At 35.5% G+C, this 17,394-nt stretch overlaps 1 long non-coding RNA gene across 1 annotated transcript in view; it reads left to right on the top strand.

Moving 5' to 3' along the window:
- Positions 1–957: 957 nt before the first annotated feature.
- The window catches only part of LOC128655423 (uncharacterized), a 65,380-nt gene continuing 48,943 nt past the window's right edge, over positions 958–17,394 (top strand). Inside the window, exons 1-2 of the long non-coding RNA XR_008401789.1 lie at positions 958–1,086; positions 6,089–6,147. This is a non-coding gene — a long non-coding RNA (uncharacterized LOC128655423). The remainder of the gene's footprint in view (positions 1,087–6,088; positions 6,148–17,394) is intronic.

Genomic DNA, 17,394 nt, shown 5'->3' with positions numbered 1-17,394 from the left:
CATGGGTAACTGTTCCATTCTCGAGGCTTTGACATGATTCTATGGCTAATATTTGATATACCTAAAAACCGAAAAGCTAGCTCAACAATGTTATCCTTACCCCCACCCCACATATAGACTAGAATATATTTATTGTTATTTTAGGTTTATTGCCAGCCACAGATAATGACTACTGCTGTTATTTGCAGCTCGATGCCGTAGCAGTATTCAACCCAAACCTGTTCACTCCCTTCCCTATTATGCCCTAGTGCCTAGAACCAAGAGATCATATGTGCTCTATTGTAGGGGATTCAATAATAGTCACTAGGGCGATTCAAGTTTTATAATGCTCTTTCTTGCTTTGTTTCTTGTTTTGTTCTTTTTAAATTCCACTCCATGTTTGGTCCAAAAGTGACCATGTTTTACAGTTAAGCACCTCCTTAAGTCATTTAATTTATATGGGTCCATGAGAGGCCTGTTGAAACATTAGAGGTGCGTTCCTATTATATTTAAAAGTAAATGAGGTTCCATTTCATTAGTCTGACAGTAACGTGCAGAATGGATTGGTACGTTGAATGTTGACAACCCTGTATTATGTTTTTTGTTTATTTCCTCTCAGGTCAGAATGTAATAACTAAACCAATTTAAGATGTACCTAATGTAGTCACCACTGAACCTTTGACTGTTGTTATCTACATGATTAATCTCAATAAAAATTATTAAAAAACAAACAAACAAAAAAAAAAAAACTAAGTTAATCATAAAAATGATACAACGGCTAATTATGTGAATGATAGCAAAGGCTGAGGTTTAGTACTTAACTAATGATTGTTTTTAGCTAAATATATTTAAGTGTCTGTAATTAGCCTAAGGATAACTGACATTTCTTACATGACTATGCAAATAAGAAGAACTTGTAAAGAGACCTAATGTTTTTTTTTAACAAGTAGAACAAGTTTGGGGAGGGGAAAGGTTATGGAAGGAAATGAGATTAGTACATTTTAGCAGAAACCAACAGACACTGAGAGGTATTAGTGACTTAGAGTCCGCGGGGAGACTTTCTTGGCTGAAATAATGATTAGTATATAAGACTGACCCTAGGATAAGGTAAGTGCATATCATTAAGGGTTGTTTATCAAAACTAGTTTAAAATGACATCAGGGTATCAAAACTAGTTTAAAATGACATCAGGGAGCTAGTGTGTTGAGCTTTCTCTTATTGAAGTATTATTTATGAGGAACAATGTTTTTTAATCATGCAATGGGTTTAAAGAAATAGTTACAGTTAGCTCTGGACTGCCAATGTACTACTGGTCAGGAGCTGCATACGTGTGTAGTCACCAAGCATTGCCATTCCAGTGCTGCCTTTAATTATGTGTTTAACCCCTTTGCCAGTGCTTAACACATTGTTTGCAAATAATAGAACAATCAGAAAACTGTCTAGCAAGTTAGCCTATTTTATTTTTGTAATTATTGCTCCTTTATGTAACTCCAAATTGGCATATTTGTTTCCAATTTGTTTTTTAACCCTCTACTCTTAACATTTAGCATTTTGATGTTTAACCCCTTGACAAAAATGTGCTGCTTTGTTCCGCATACTTCAACATTTGTATATTTTTCATGTTACCCTTAAGCTAATGCCTAGATCATTGAAATGTTATTTTTTAGAATAGTTAAAGGAATATGAAACCCAAACATTTTCTTTTTTGATTCAGACAGAGCATACCATTTTTTAAAAAGTCTCCATTTATTTCTATGATCATATTTTCTTTGTTACCATGATATTCTTTGTTGAAGAGATACCAAGGTAGGTGTCTGGAGCACTGCATGGCAAATGGATAACATTCTAGCAAAACTGCTGCCATATAGTGCTTCAGAAATGGGCTGGCTGCTAAGCAAACATCCCTGCTTTCAAACAAAAGATACCAAGAGAACGATGAAAAATTGGAAATAGAAGTAAATTAAAAAGTTGTTTAAAATCACATGCTTTATCTTAATCATTAAATAAAATGTTTTGGTTTATATCCCTTTAAAAACATTTTTTTTATTTATTTACATAACTAAACATATATTATATTACAATCTCCAAGTATGCCCCTAGAACCACAACAACAACTTGTGCAGCCTTTAAGTTCTATAAAGGGCTATACAGGATCTTTAAACTTTTTATTGCAAGAAGAACAAACATATCCAGCCTCTTCATAGAGGCATTTTTCTTGAAGGAACACATTTAAGAAATACCCTTATCTGAACATGAAATGTAGTTTGTACTCTGTATATGAACAGACTTCAAGAGAACAGTGCTTTATCTAGATTCATTATACCACCACGCAGATGTATCAATAGCTGTCTGACCATATACCAATAGTGCTTTATCTAGATTCATTACACCACCACGCAATGTATCAATAGCTGTCTGACCATATACCAATAGTGCTTTATCTAGATTAATTACACCACCACGCAAATGTATCAATAGCTGTCTGACCATATACCAATAGTGCTTTATCTAGATTCATTACACCACCACGCAATGTATCAATAGCTGTCTGACCATATACCAATAGTGCTTTATCTAGATTCATTACACCACCACGCAATGTATCAATAGCTGTCTGACCATATACCAATAGTGCTTTATCTAGATTCATTACACCACCACGCAAATGTATCAATAGCTGTCTGACCATATACCAATAGTGCTTTATCTAGATTCATTACACCACCACGCAGATGTATCAATAGCTGTCTGACCATATACCAATAGTGCTTTATCTAGATTCATTACACCACCACGCAATGTATCAATAGCTGTCTGACCATATACCAATAGTGCTTTATCTAGATTCATTACACCACCACGCAATGTATCAATAGCTGTCTGACCATATACCAATAGTGCTTTATCTAGATTAATTACACCACCACGCAAATGTATCAATAGCTGTCTGACCATATACCAATAGTGCTTTATCTAGATTCATTACACCACCACGCAATGTATCAATAGCTGTCTGACCATATACCAATAGTGCTTTATCTAGATTCATTACCCCACCACGCAATGTATCAATAGCTGTCTGACCATATACCAATAGTGCTTTATCTAGATTAATTACACCACCACACAAATGTATCAATAGCTGTCTGACCATATACCAATAGTGCTTTATCTAGATTCATTACACCACCACGCAGATGTATCAATAGCTGTCTGACCATATACCAATAGTGCTTTATCTAGATTCATTACACCACCACGCAGATGTATCAATAGCTGTCTGACCATATACCAATAGTGCTTTATCTAGATTCATTACACCACCACGCATATGTATCAATAGCTGTCTGACCATATACCAATAGTGCTTTATCTAGATTCATTACACCACCATGCAGATGTATCAATAGCTGTCTGACCATATACCAATAGTGCTTTATCTAGATTCATTACACCACCACGCAGATGTATCAATAGCTGTCTGACCATATACCAATAGTGCTTTATCTAGATTAATTACACCACCACACAAATGTATCAATAGCTGTCTGACCATATACCAATAGTGCTTTATCTAGATTCATTACACCACCACGCAGATGTATCAATAGCTGTCTGACCATATACCAATAGTGCTTTATCTAGATTCATTACACCACCACGCAGATGTATCAATACCTGTCTGACCATATACCAATAGTGCTTTATCTAGATTCATTACACCACCACGCATATGTATCAATAGCTGTCTGACCATATACCAATAGTGCTTTATCTAGATTCATTACACCACCACGCAGATGTATCAATAGCTGTCTGACCATATACCAATAGTGCTTTATCTAGATTCATTACACCACCACGCAGATGTATCAATAGCTGTCTGACCATATACCAATAGTGCTTTATCTAGATTCATTACACCACCACGCAGATGTATCAATAGCTGTCTGACCATATACCAATAGTGCTTTATCTAGATTCATTACACCACCACGCATATGTATCAATAGCTGTCTGACCATATACCAATAGTGCTTTATCTAGATTCATTACACCACCACGCAGATGTATCAATAGCTGTCTGACCATATACCAATAGTGCTTTATCTAGATTCATTACACCACCACGCAGATGTATCAATAGCTGTCTGACCATATACCAATAGTGCTTTATCTAGATTCATTACACTACCACGCAGATGTATCAATAGCTGTCTGACCATATACCAATAGTGCTTTATCTAGATTCATTACACCACCACGCATATGTATCAATAGCTGTCTGACCATATACCAATAGTGCTTTATCTAGATTCATTACACCACCACGCAGATGTATCAATAGCTGTCTGACCATATACCAATAGTGCTTTATCTAGATTCATTACACCACCACGCAGATGTATCAATAGCTGTCTGACCATATACCAATAGTGCTTTATCTAGATTCATATCACCACCACGCATATGTATCAATAGCTGTCTGACCATATACCAATAGTGCTTTATTTAGATTCATTACACCACCACGCAATGTATCAATAGCTGTCTGACCATATACCAATAGTGCTTTATCTAGATTCATTACACCACCACGCAGATGTATCAATAGCTGTCTGACCATATACCAATAGTGCTTTATCTAGATTCATTACACCACCACGCAGATGTATCAATAGCTGTCTGACCATATACCAATAGTGCTTTATCTAGATTCATTACACCACCACGCATATGTATCAATAGCTGTCTGACCATATACCAATAGTGCTTTATCTAGATTCATTACACCACCACGCAGATGTATCAATAGCTGTCTGGCCATATACCAATAGTGCACCTGTGTTATTATACAGGAAGTCATTTAAGACCTCCTCCTTCATTTTCAGTTTCTTATACCTCTATCCCCACTGTACTGTTCCATCTAATAAAATAAATAATGTTAATATGAGATGAAAATGGGGAAAAATTCACCCCAGTCAAATTAAGTGCTGGATAAAATGCACTGTAGGGCTGCGTTGTGGCCCATTTTTCATATATTAAATAAGCCTGGTTTAAACCCCCATTTTGTGTGGGAAAGTAGGTTAAAAGGAGAAAGGGGGTGACATTAGTGCACATATTAGTGATAAGTGTAGGGCAGAAGGGAATTGAACCGACACACCTGTCCCTATATGTATCTCACAGCTAAGGAAATCTTTACCCAGATATTCTTATCACAGGAGACTTCCTATTTAATTACATTTTAAACTGTATAATTTACATTAAACTAAAAAACTAATCTATCATGCATACCAAAGAACCCTTTTTTAAATGTAAAAATATTGTACTGCATGGGAAGAGTTTTAATATTATTAATAAAGTTGTAATGTGCCGACAGATGCCTCATAGCTATACAGGGTGTGCAATAAACAGACAGTACAGGCAGACGGAGACAGAGAGATTACAGGGCTCTGCCCCTTACAGGGTTTACAATCTAAGTGGAAGTTGCAGACAAAAAGTGGGATTAAATAGATACTTTAGATAAATCTGAAATCCACATTAGCATAAATGTTTCTATCAAAAGCTATCACTGCCTCAGTAACATTTAAACAATCTGCCTCCTCAGATAGCAGAAGTAGATCTATCAGATAATTGATTATGCCTCTTTTTAGCCACTCCCAATTCTCAAAGGTGTCAATAGCCTTTAGCTCTAGAAGAACACGCAGAGAGGTCACTGGGAGCAAGCCTGGATGGAAGCAATGATATATATATATAAATATAGATATGGCATTTGGTTGGTGCCGCATCAGTAATATGGTGAGGTTTAAACAGTTGTGGATGCTTTAAACTGACAGCAATATGCAAGATGTTTTTGGTCTTCAAGAAGTGCCTATGTTTAAACCTCATGTCAAAATGGAATTTTATTTGTGTTTTCTGAATTTGCTATAAAAAAGAATAAAACATGCAAATAGAAAAAAAGTGATGCATGCTAAGCTTTTGCAATATGTTGCTCATTAAAAGGGCATTACATTTACTTACCAACCTTAGCTAAATTGTAATGTTCATACCATTAGAAAGCTAAATGAAATTAATACTTCAAAATGTATTTTCATCTTTTTATATATAGAAGTCACCACTGCATTTGGAGCTTTTAAGGCACACTCACAATTATTCAAGAGCGGATATGTAAGTACCATTGGAAGCATGCATATGATGGGGGGGGGGAGCAATAGTGACTTTCAAAATAAGCACATTTTTAGGTGGCCTTTTATTTAATAATCAGAATACAGTGCAGCATAAGTGGGTTGTTTAAACTCAAAAGGTCTTTACTCATCTTGTACAGATTTAAAAGCATGTATGCTTTATGTGAATACATTCTAAGACAAAATATAATTCCCTTTTTGGTGCATGTTGTACCTTATCTGGTGTTATATGCATTGTGCTTGGTCTTGTGAGCTGCTGGTGCAATGCTGAATACAGAGAGCGTATTGCTCTCCGCATTCAGCGAGGTCTGTTGGACCTGATCCGCACTGTCGGATCAGGTCGGACAGACCTTTGATAAATAGAGGCCAAAGTGGTGTCAGTATTGTTATATATATATATTCTTACACTATCCTTTTAAACAATAACAGAAATCAAGTAGAATAAACCCTTTAAGTGTGTCTGAATAATAATTAAATGAGTCCTACTAAAAACTTCCATTATCATCATCATTTCCCTCTTTTGGTTTATATAAGACAGGTGACCAGCCCCTTATCCTGTTTAAGGAATTATAAAGTTTCACCCCCCCCCCCCAATTCATTGGTGCTAAACATCTAAAGTAAATGCTGAGTATTATTGATTGTACATTACACTGACCTCCTTATGAAATCTAGCAAAATAGAGAGCCAGATTTGAATGGCAGAAGTGAAACCACAGAAGTCTGATTGAGTATTTCCATATTTCTTTTTGAAATGTAACTTTAATTAAGGCTTATTAGATAACCTTTTGTGTATTTACTGCCTTCTTCAGCTCCTTTGCAATGTTTGGCCTTACCACTTCTGCTTAAAGGGACACTGAAACCAAATTTTTTCTTTATTGATTCAGATAGAGCAGCGATTTTAAGCAACTTTATTATTTACTCCTATTATCAATTTTTCTTTATTCTCTTGCTATCTTTATTTGAAAAAGAAGGCATCTAAGTTTTTTTTTGGTTGAGAACCGTGGACAGCACTTTTTATTGGTGGATAAATTTATCCACCAATCAGCAAGAACAACCCAGGTTGTTCACCAAAAATGGGCCGGCATCTAAACTTACATTCTTGCATTTTAAATAAATATACTAAGAGAATGAAGAAAATTTGATAATAGGAGTAAATTAGAAAGTTGCTTAAAATTGCATGCTCTATCTGAATCACGAAAGAAAAAAATTGGGTTCAGTGTCCCTTTAAAGTGTATTCCATGAATCAACCACACTTTTTGTAAAGAAGTGCTTTTGTAAATTACTCCTTCATCTACCTCCCCCAACTTGAAATCATTCCCCTTTTTCTGGTGTTGCCCTTTTTATGAAAACAGATTTCAGTATCATCTTCATTAAAGGGACAGTCAACCCAAAAAATGTTAGTGTTTAAAAAGATAGATAATCCCTTTATTACCCATTATCCAGTTTTGCACATAAAACATGTTTATATTAATACACTTTTAACCTCTGTGATTACCTTGTATCTAATCCTCTTCTGACAGCCCCCTGATCACATGGCTATATATTTATTATCTGTTGACTTACATTTAAGCCAATTAGTGCAGTGTCATCCACAACCCACAGGCATGAGCACAATGTTACCTATATGGCTCACATGAACTAGCAGTCCCCTGTTGTGAAAGCTAATAAAAAAGCTTGTGATAAGAGGCTGTCTGTAGTGGCTTAGAAACAGGCAGACATTTAGAGGTTTAAAGGTTATAAAGTATATTAATATAACAAATATTGGTTGTGCAAAACTGTGGAATGGGTAGTAAAGATATTATCTTTTTAAACAATAACATTTTTTGTGCTGTCTGTCCTTTTAAATACTTTTCTTGGAGGATTCTATCATATTACCTCTTGAAGTCTTTATCTGTAAGTTGTATTTATTGGACTATGTACAATTTTAGTATCCCATCTTCGAACAGTGTCTAGTTTATTTCTATCCTTCTAAAGATATGGTCTTCAGAACTGTAAACAATATTCAGGATAAGCTTTAATTACTAATGTATAATGTAGCATAAGAAGGTCACCTTTTCTGCTGCTCATACCTCTTCCAACACAAGCAAGTATCTTCACTGGACTTACAAGCAGTGGTTAAGCATTGATTACCAAACTTCAGTTCATCTGAAATATTCATTCCCAGGCTCCATGCCCCTGTTCTTACTGCCCAGTAAAGTGTCATTAAAGGGACATGGACCCCAAACATTTTATTTCATGATTCAGATACAACATGCAATTTTAAACAACTTTCCAATTTACTTCTATTCTCTAAGTTCCTTCATTCTCTTGGTATCCTTTGTTGAAGAATTAGTAATGCACTACTGAGACCTATCTGAATGCCAATGACAAGATGCCTATATATGCAGTTTTTAATCCTAAATACATAATTATATTTATATAGATAGCCCACCAAACAAATTACCAGAAGTTAGTTTTGAGAAACAACATTATTATTTATGTTTTTAGTATCAGCAGTAAGAAAATGATTTATATCCTTTACTATATTTAATGTTAATACTACAAACAGGTATCCCACTGGGCTAACCTGCTGCACCTCTGCCTTGTTTACCAAACTTCAAATCATCTAAAATAATAATTTTCTAAATCCATTACTCTATTCTTACTGTCAGGACTGTGTCATTAAGTCTATAATCAAAGTAAAAAAAAAAGTAGTGACCTTGAATCTATAATTACCTTTGCTTTTTTCATCTTAATTGCATACTTATCTTCATATAGATAGCACTTAAGGCTGTGACACACTGCAAGCGGAGCGTGTCCTGCCTTTTCATCTCTAAGCACTCTGCTGCGTCAGGTCGCGTAGCTGATCGCTCAGAGATGAAATAATTGAACTTCAGAAGCAATGCGATGCGGTGCGAAGCAGCTGCTTCGCCTCGCGCCGCATCGCTTGCAGTGTGTCACAGCCTTAAATCTGACAGTCCCCCAAGCTTTGAAACAGTTTACCAGAAGTTAGTTTTGAGATACAACATTATTCTTTAAATTTTTAGAATCAGCGGTAAGAACACTATTTATATCCTTCTGAAGATGGTCTCCTGAACTGTACACAATATTATGGAGCCTATTTATGAAATGTCTGTCCGACATGATCCAATCAGCGGATCATGTTCGACAGACATCGCTGAATGTGGAGAGAAATACGCTCTCCGCATTCAGCATTGCACCGGCAGCTCTTGTGAACTGCTGGTGCAACGCCGTCCCCTGCAGATTGGCCGCTAGCAGGGGGTGTCAATCTACCCGATTGTATTCGATCGGGTTGATTTCACGCGATCTCTGTCCGCCTCCTCAGAGCAGACGGACAGGTTATGGAGCAGCGGTCTTTAGACCGCTGCTTCATAACTGGTGTTCTGGCTAGTCTGAAGGCTCGCCAGAAACACGGCCCTTCAAGCTCCATACGGAACTTGATAAATGGGCCCCAATAGATGAGACTTAACCAATGATCTATAACGTGGCATAAGAACCTCACCATTTCTGTTGTTAATACTGTTTTCTACAAACAAGTATCCTACTGGGCTAACCTGCTGCACTACTGCATTGTTTACCACACTTCAAATCATCTCAAATAATTCCCAAGTTCCGTTTCTTATTTATTACTGTCAACAAAGTGCCATTGAGTCTATAATTAAAGTAAAACATTTAAGGTAACTTGGGGTATATAATTAACCTTTGTTGTTTTTTCCTCCCAAATGCACAATTATGCACATATGGATAACATTGAACTTAATAGCTCTCCAGATATTTACCAGAAGTTAGTTTTATTAAACAGCATTCTTTTTTATGTTTGTAGTTCCAGCTTGCAATGAACATTATTGCTCTTTCCAGATTGTACTACAGATATCAATAATATATAATAGATATGTGAATGGAGGACATATTCAATTAAAATACACTGGATTTTAAAGGGTAGAAAATACAAACGCATGATAACTTGGGTTGAGGTTTCTTTCTAGGCTGTCATTAATATTTGTTTAGAGAGGTATTTTAAAAGGGCATGAAGCCAATTTTTTTTTCTTTCATGATTCAGAGCATGCAATTTTAAAGAACTTTCCATTTTACTTCTATTATTTATTTTGCTTTATTCTTTTGGTATCCTTTGTTGGAAACCATACCTAGGTAGGCTCATGAGCAGCAATGCACTACTGGGAGCTAGCTTCTGATTGGTGGCTGTACATATATACCTGTTTTCAATGGCTCACCTGATCTGTTCAGCTAGCTCCCAGTAGTACATTGCTGCTCTTTGAATATACAATACTAAGGGCCCAATGATATAAACCTCACAAGTTAAGCTGACCCTCGCTGGGCTGCCCTGGTGTAATTCTTGTAAAAAAGGTGCAGTCCCTGAAAGTGAAGATATGTTTCCTTTTGAAAATAAGCACATTACGCTGCTTTCTGAGTATAGCATCTTACAATCGCCTATATTCTCTTATCCATGTGTTTGTCTATTAGGGTTATAAGAATTTTTAGTGTTCTGAGAAAAGCTCACCACCTTTTAGACACCCTGTTTTCAGGGTTAAAAGTGACTTTAGCTCATTCCATCAGGGAAACAGGAGGACTGGCGAGCATTCTTATAGAATATCACCAGCTCACAGACTTTTAGATCATCGGGCCCCAAAAGAATGAAGCAAAGTTGATAATAGAAGTAAATTTGTAAATTGTTAATGGACTGGGTAAATGTTAGATCATTGACTGGATAAAAGACAGGGAGCAACGAGTAGTAGTAAATGGATCATACTCAGATTGGACAAGATAATTAGTGGAGTCCCCCAGGGATCAGTTCTGGGCCCTGTTCTTAATATTTGTATTAATGACTTGGAGCAAGGAATAAATAGCAACATCTCTATTTTTGCAGAGGATTCCAAGTTGTGTAAGGTTATAAGGTCAATGCAGGATGAAATTGCTTTACAATGGGATCTACAAAAATGAGAAGAATGGGCAGGTAAATGGAAAAGGAGATTTAATATTGGAAAATACAAGGTTCTACATTTTGGAAGTAAAAATAAGCAGGCAATCTATTATTTAAAGGGTACTTGACTTAGCCAAACAGAGTAGGAAATGGCTTTGGGAGTAGTAATAGATAACAAGCTAAAGATGGGTGTACAATGCAGCCCAGCGGCTTCTAAGGCTAATACGATACTGTCATGTAAAAAGAGGCATTGATGCAAGGGAGGAAAGCATAATTTTGCCACTATATAAATCCCTGGTAAGACATCACCTTGAGTATTGAGTGCAGTTCTAGGAACCAATCTCAAAAGAAGATATTGCAGACTTAGAAAAAGTTCAGAGAAGGGCCACAAAACTAACAAAGGGAATGGAGAATGTAATAGTTTGACTAATCAGAGCAAATGGAAAGCTGTATGTTATTAAATAGAGGTGCTATAATGACTAATGATATCTAGGTAGATAAGAAATTAGTCCTTTTTTAAAAATATACATTTAAATGTAAAACTTTTGCAAATCACAGTATATTTGATAAACATAGAACATCCTGATGCACATTATAAAAATATGAATGCAGGGGAACAGGTTCCTGTTATTTAGGTTCGAGGCCATGATGGTTTTGGATGTTTTATGATATTAAAATATTAAAAACTTTAATGTTTTTTTAAAACACAAATTGTTAGCCTCATGCAGCTTCAAATCTGAGAATCATTTTGCAATGGATAATCCATTTCTTTTTGCCAGATGGCTTTATTTTTATGCTTGTTGTTTTAATTGACTCCCTCTTCCCTAGAAAATGTAGTATTTCTAACCAGTTACAGCCTCATCCATATGGATTTCCCCCCTCCTCTTTTCCCTTAAAGGGGCGGGCTACTTAAAACTTTTCTATGTTTTGCTGAAAATAGAATATTGCAAAATGTATTATAATGCATTTTTTTTAAAAAATTAACCTTCTGTGCTGAATAAGCCAACATTTTATGTGGGAGTTGTTTCTATAATGCATTTTTTTTTTTAACTATTGTTGTTTCACATACACAATAGAAACACACTATGCCACCTTTAAGATGATGTATAACTGACTCCACTCAGTTGATTAAAATTGGTTTCCAATTACTTGTTTTGACCGTTTCAGAGTATTAAATGTATTGGGAATGTTGATCAGGGAGCAATACCGAAGGTACACACTAAGAATGCTAACACTAAAGCAAAAACAGCACCAAACAATAACTCAATGGGGGCAACTCAAAAACCTAAAGGGATCTTACATAAAGAAACTACTGATAAGCAGGTTTTTCCCCAGGTTCAGAAACAATCAGAAGGGGGAGGTACACAGTTGAGTCAGAAGATACATCACAGATACTCCCTAAGAGAAGTGAAAACAGTAAACCAATGAATAAAGACAATGTGATAAATTTGTAATCACACACACGTAATGATATGAAAAGAAGGGTTTTGAATTACGGCATAGGATTTTCCCCTACTAGAAACTTCAACTTGTTTAGAATGATATTAGATGTAAACAAATTTTGCTAATAATTTCACTACACCAGAATCAACTAAACTATAGTGTATATCCAGGAATGAGTTAGGTAATTTGGCATTTAATGAAGCCAGAGATCTAATTACACTGGAAACACTAGCAAATGAAACATTTGAGAGTGATAATGATATTCCTGTTTACCCTAAATTCAAACCACACTCTGTATTCTATCCAATACACAGCAGGGGCAAAATTTTGGAATTATATCACAAAAGAGTAATAGAAGATCTGACTATGTTGCATTATACTAGTACAATTACAGAGTCAAACTTGTCATATAAAGAAAAAATGGTGATCAAATAATTACAAGAAAATCATTCTATTGTTATTTGCCAGTCTGACAAGGGTGGAAGTGTGGTTGTTTTAGACTGTAAACAGTATATTGATGAGGCCATGCGCCAGCTAAGTGATATAAACACATATGTGGAACTACATTCCAATCCTACCCTCTGTTTTAAGAGAGAATTGAAAACTTTGATAGATGATGGAATCTATTTGGGTATCTTAGATAGAAATAATGCTCGATATCTACCGGTTGATAATCCGGTAGTACCCATATTCCATCATCTACCAAAGCTACACAAGAGTCTTTATAATGTTAAGGGGAGACCTATAGTCTCGGGCATAGGCTCGTTGTTCGAACTTATGTCTGAATGGTTGGACAATATTTTTCAGCGTATTGTCACCAACCTCCCCAGCTATATCAAAGACACCATGCATGTTCTTGATCTTTTAAATGAAGTGCAGTGGTAAAAAATTTGTATTTGGCTTGCAATAGACATAGTCTTATTGTACTCCACACTGCATGGGCCTTCAAGCTGTTCTGTATTTTCTAGAGTTATGTTGTAGTTTGGATTCTGAATATTTGCAGTTTGTTCTGCGGACCACTCGCTTTTCTTTTCTCCTTAAACACAATTATTTTCTTTTTGAAGGTTCTTACTATCTGCAGATACAAGGAACTGCAATGGGGGATAAATTTGCCCCCTAATATGCAAACATCTTTATGGGCTGGTTAGAAAGAACCAGTATCTATGCAGATAGTAACCCTTTTAAAAATAGTATTATTTTCTATAAACGTTTTATAGATGATCTTTTGTTTGTGTGGGGAGGAAGTGAGGAACAGGCAGAACAATTTGTACAATATCTCAATCAAGATAGAAATGGTGTGAAATTTACTTTTGAATGGCAAATCAACACTTTCAATTTTTTGGACATCACATTAATGGGTGATGTAGATGAAAAAAAGATACGCACCTAATTGTACCGTAAATTGATATTTGGTAATACGTCATGCAAAGAGTGCACATCCGCGACATGTTTTCAAGGGAATAGAAAATAAAAGCCAATTTATTAAAGCTAAGAGAATCTACTCAAAACAAAGAGACTATGTTGCTGAAAGTAACAGTGAAAAAACACATTTAAAGGAAACTGGCTATTCGGCTCAGTTCCTTGAGAACATTTCTAGTGTAGCCTGTACTGACTATGACAAGAAAACTAGAAATGGTAATAAGATCTCTTTTAATAATAAAAATCAAAAGAGTGAAGAACCGCCATTGTTTATTGCACAACACTCTACTGAATACTCGTCCATTGCAAGATTATCCATAAATATTTCCCGTTTTTATATGGAGATAAAGCCTTAAAAAAGATTGCAGAAAAAGACTGTAACTGTGTATATTACATAATTTAATACGTAATTTAATGCTAGGAAACATTTTAACTCCTAGTCAACTCCCCAAATTAATAGTAATAGCTCTTGGCTTACTACAAATGGCACTTACAAGTATGGCAGCTCACGCTGTAAGGCTTGTGATTATGTTAAAACAGGTGGTTCTTTCCATTCATGTTGTAATGGACAAACCTATGAAACAAAAAGCTGTATTAATTGTTTGGCGTCCTCTGTGGTATACCTTGTTGAATGTACAACTCATAATATGCAATATGTAGGTATGACCACTAGGGACATCAAAACAAGAATACGTGAACATCTGGGTTACATCACCAATAAACAGCATTGCTCTGAATTGTCTAAACATTTCCTTGACACACATAAAGGAAATGTCAACAGTTTCAAATGGTGTGCTATTGAACAAATCACCAACTCATTTAGGGGAGGTGATAAAAACAGATCACTATCAAGACAAGAGGCTTTTTGAATTTTTAAATTGGTAACACAGATGCCATATGGTTTTAATTCAGAGTTTGATTTAATTAATTATTGGGAATAATTTACATCTCAAGTTTCGCTCTAGTCTGGTTCTAATATATTATTTTGTAGTTCTTTTTTAAGCTTTACACGTGATGTATTTAAAATAATCTTTTGTTTGTTTTTTGCAAAGGTCTTTTGTAAACGTTTTTTACTAAATATACCATGACACATTAATTTCTGAGTATATGCATTGATACCAGATTGAAAAGGTGTAAATAGTTTATTCGTTTTTCTACATCATCTTTTTCAGCTAAGAAAGAAATTGACCCTATCTAATATTGTAGTTGTTTAAACTCGCAATGTATTCTAAATATATACTAGTTGTTTATAAAATGACCGTTTGTATATTGATTCGGTACTACATTTCTATATTCATCTTTTTATCTGATCTACCTAGTCGTGCACTTTCCTTTTTTTACAAATAATCATAATATTGGATCATTAAGTTATGTATGTTATTGTGCAGCACTATTGTATTGTTGATCAACCCCTTACTAAGTGTAATACGTGAACAGGTTTAGCAGGTGTATAATTAACACCATCCAATGGAATTCAGTTGTAACCTTTTTGAATGCTAATTGACGTTTGTGTGTCAGGTCTATGATTATGGCGGTCAGCCAAAACGCGTAAGACCAGTCATTACCTGTATCCAGTTTTAAAGTTTTAAATAAAGACTGCTTGTATGCTTTTTCACCACGGAGTTCCTGAAATCTATTTTTGTTTGAAACAATAGAAACACACTATGCCACCTTTAAGATGATGTATAACTGATTCCACTCAGTTGATTAAAGGGACACTATACTGTGAAATTGGTTTCCAATTACTTTTTTTGACAGTTGCAGAGTATTTAATGTATTGGGAATGGCTCCTTTAGGTTTATTTTTGTATATTGGCAGCATGTGCAATTAGAGCAGACCTCTTTATCTTGTTTTTCTCTTCATACACAAAAGCCTCCTTATATTATCTTATAATATATTATCTATTTCAGTATATGTAAAAGCTAATATTTAGAGAAAATAATTGAAAATCGAAAATTTTAGTACCTGTCCCTCCCTTCTACCACAGCTGTCTCTTGTTTACTTAGGCCTAGATTTAGAGTTCGGCGGTAGCCGTCAAAACCAGCGTTAGAGGCTCCTAACGCTGGTTTTGGGCGCCCGCTGGTATTTGGAGTCAGTGATTAAAGGGTCTAACGCTCACTTTACAGCCGCGACTTTTCCATACCGCAGATCCCCCTACGCCATTTGCGTAGCCTATCTTTTCAATGGGATCTTTCTAACGCTGGTATTTAGAGTCGTTTCTGCAGTGAGCGTTAGAGCTCTAACGACAAGATTCCAGCCGCCTGAAAAAAGCAGGAGTTAAGAGCTTTCTGGCTAACGCCGGTTCATAAAGCTCTTAACTACTGTACCCTAAAGTACACTAACACCCATAAACTACCTATGTACCCCTAAACCGAGGTCCCCCCACATCGCCGCCACTCGATTAAAATTTTTAACCCCTAATCTGCCGACCGCCACCTACGTTATACTTATGTACCCCTAATCTGCTGCCCCTAACCCCGCCGACCCCTATATTATATTTATTAACCCCTAACTTGCCCCCCACAACGTCGCCGCAAGCTACTTAAAATAATTAACCCCTAATCTTCCGACCGCAAATCGCCGCCACCTACGTTATCCCTATGTACCCCTAATCTGCTGCCCTAACATCGCCGACCCCTATGTTATATTTATTAACCCCTAATCTGCCCCCCACAACGTCGCCGACACCTACCTACACTTATTAACCCCTAATCTGCCGAGCGGACCTGAGCGCTACTATAATAAAGTTATTAACCCCTAATCCGCCTCACTAACCCTATCATAAATAGTATTAACCCCTAATCTGCCCTCCCTAACATCGCCGACACCTAACTTCAATTATTAACCCCTAATCTGCCGACCGGAGCTCACCGCTATTCTAATAAATGTATTAACCCCTAAAGCTAAGTCTAACCCTAACACTAACACCCCCCTAAGTTAAATATAATTTTTATCTAACGAAATAAATTAACTCTTATTAAATAAATGATTCCTATTTAAAGCTAAATACTTACCTGTAAAATAAATCCTAATATAGCTACAATATAAATTACATTTATATTATAGCTATTTTAGGATTAATATTTATTTTACAGGTAACTTTGTATTTATTTTAACCAGGTACAATAGCTATTAAATAGTTAAGAACTATTTAATAGTTACCTAGTTAAAATAATAACAAATTTACCTGTAAAATAAATCCTAACCTAAGATATAATTAAACCTAACACTACCCTATCAATAAAATAATTAAATAAACTACCTACAATTACCTACAATTAACCTAACACTACACTATCAATAAATTAATTAAACACAATTGCTACAAATAAATACAATTAAATAAACTATCTAAAGTACAAAAAATAAAAAAGAACTAAGTTACAGAAAATAAAAAAATATTTACAAACATAAGAAAAATATTACAACA

Source organism: Bombina bombina, chromosome 4 (assembly GCF_027579735.1).
Source record: "Bombina bombina isolate aBomBom1 chromosome 4, aBomBom1.pri, whole genome shotgun sequence".
Classification (NCBI taxonomy): Eukaryota; Metazoa; Chordata; class Amphibia; order Anura; family Bombinatoridae; genus Bombina; species Bombina bombina.
This window is presented reverse-complemented; position numbering and strand designations above follow the sequence as displayed.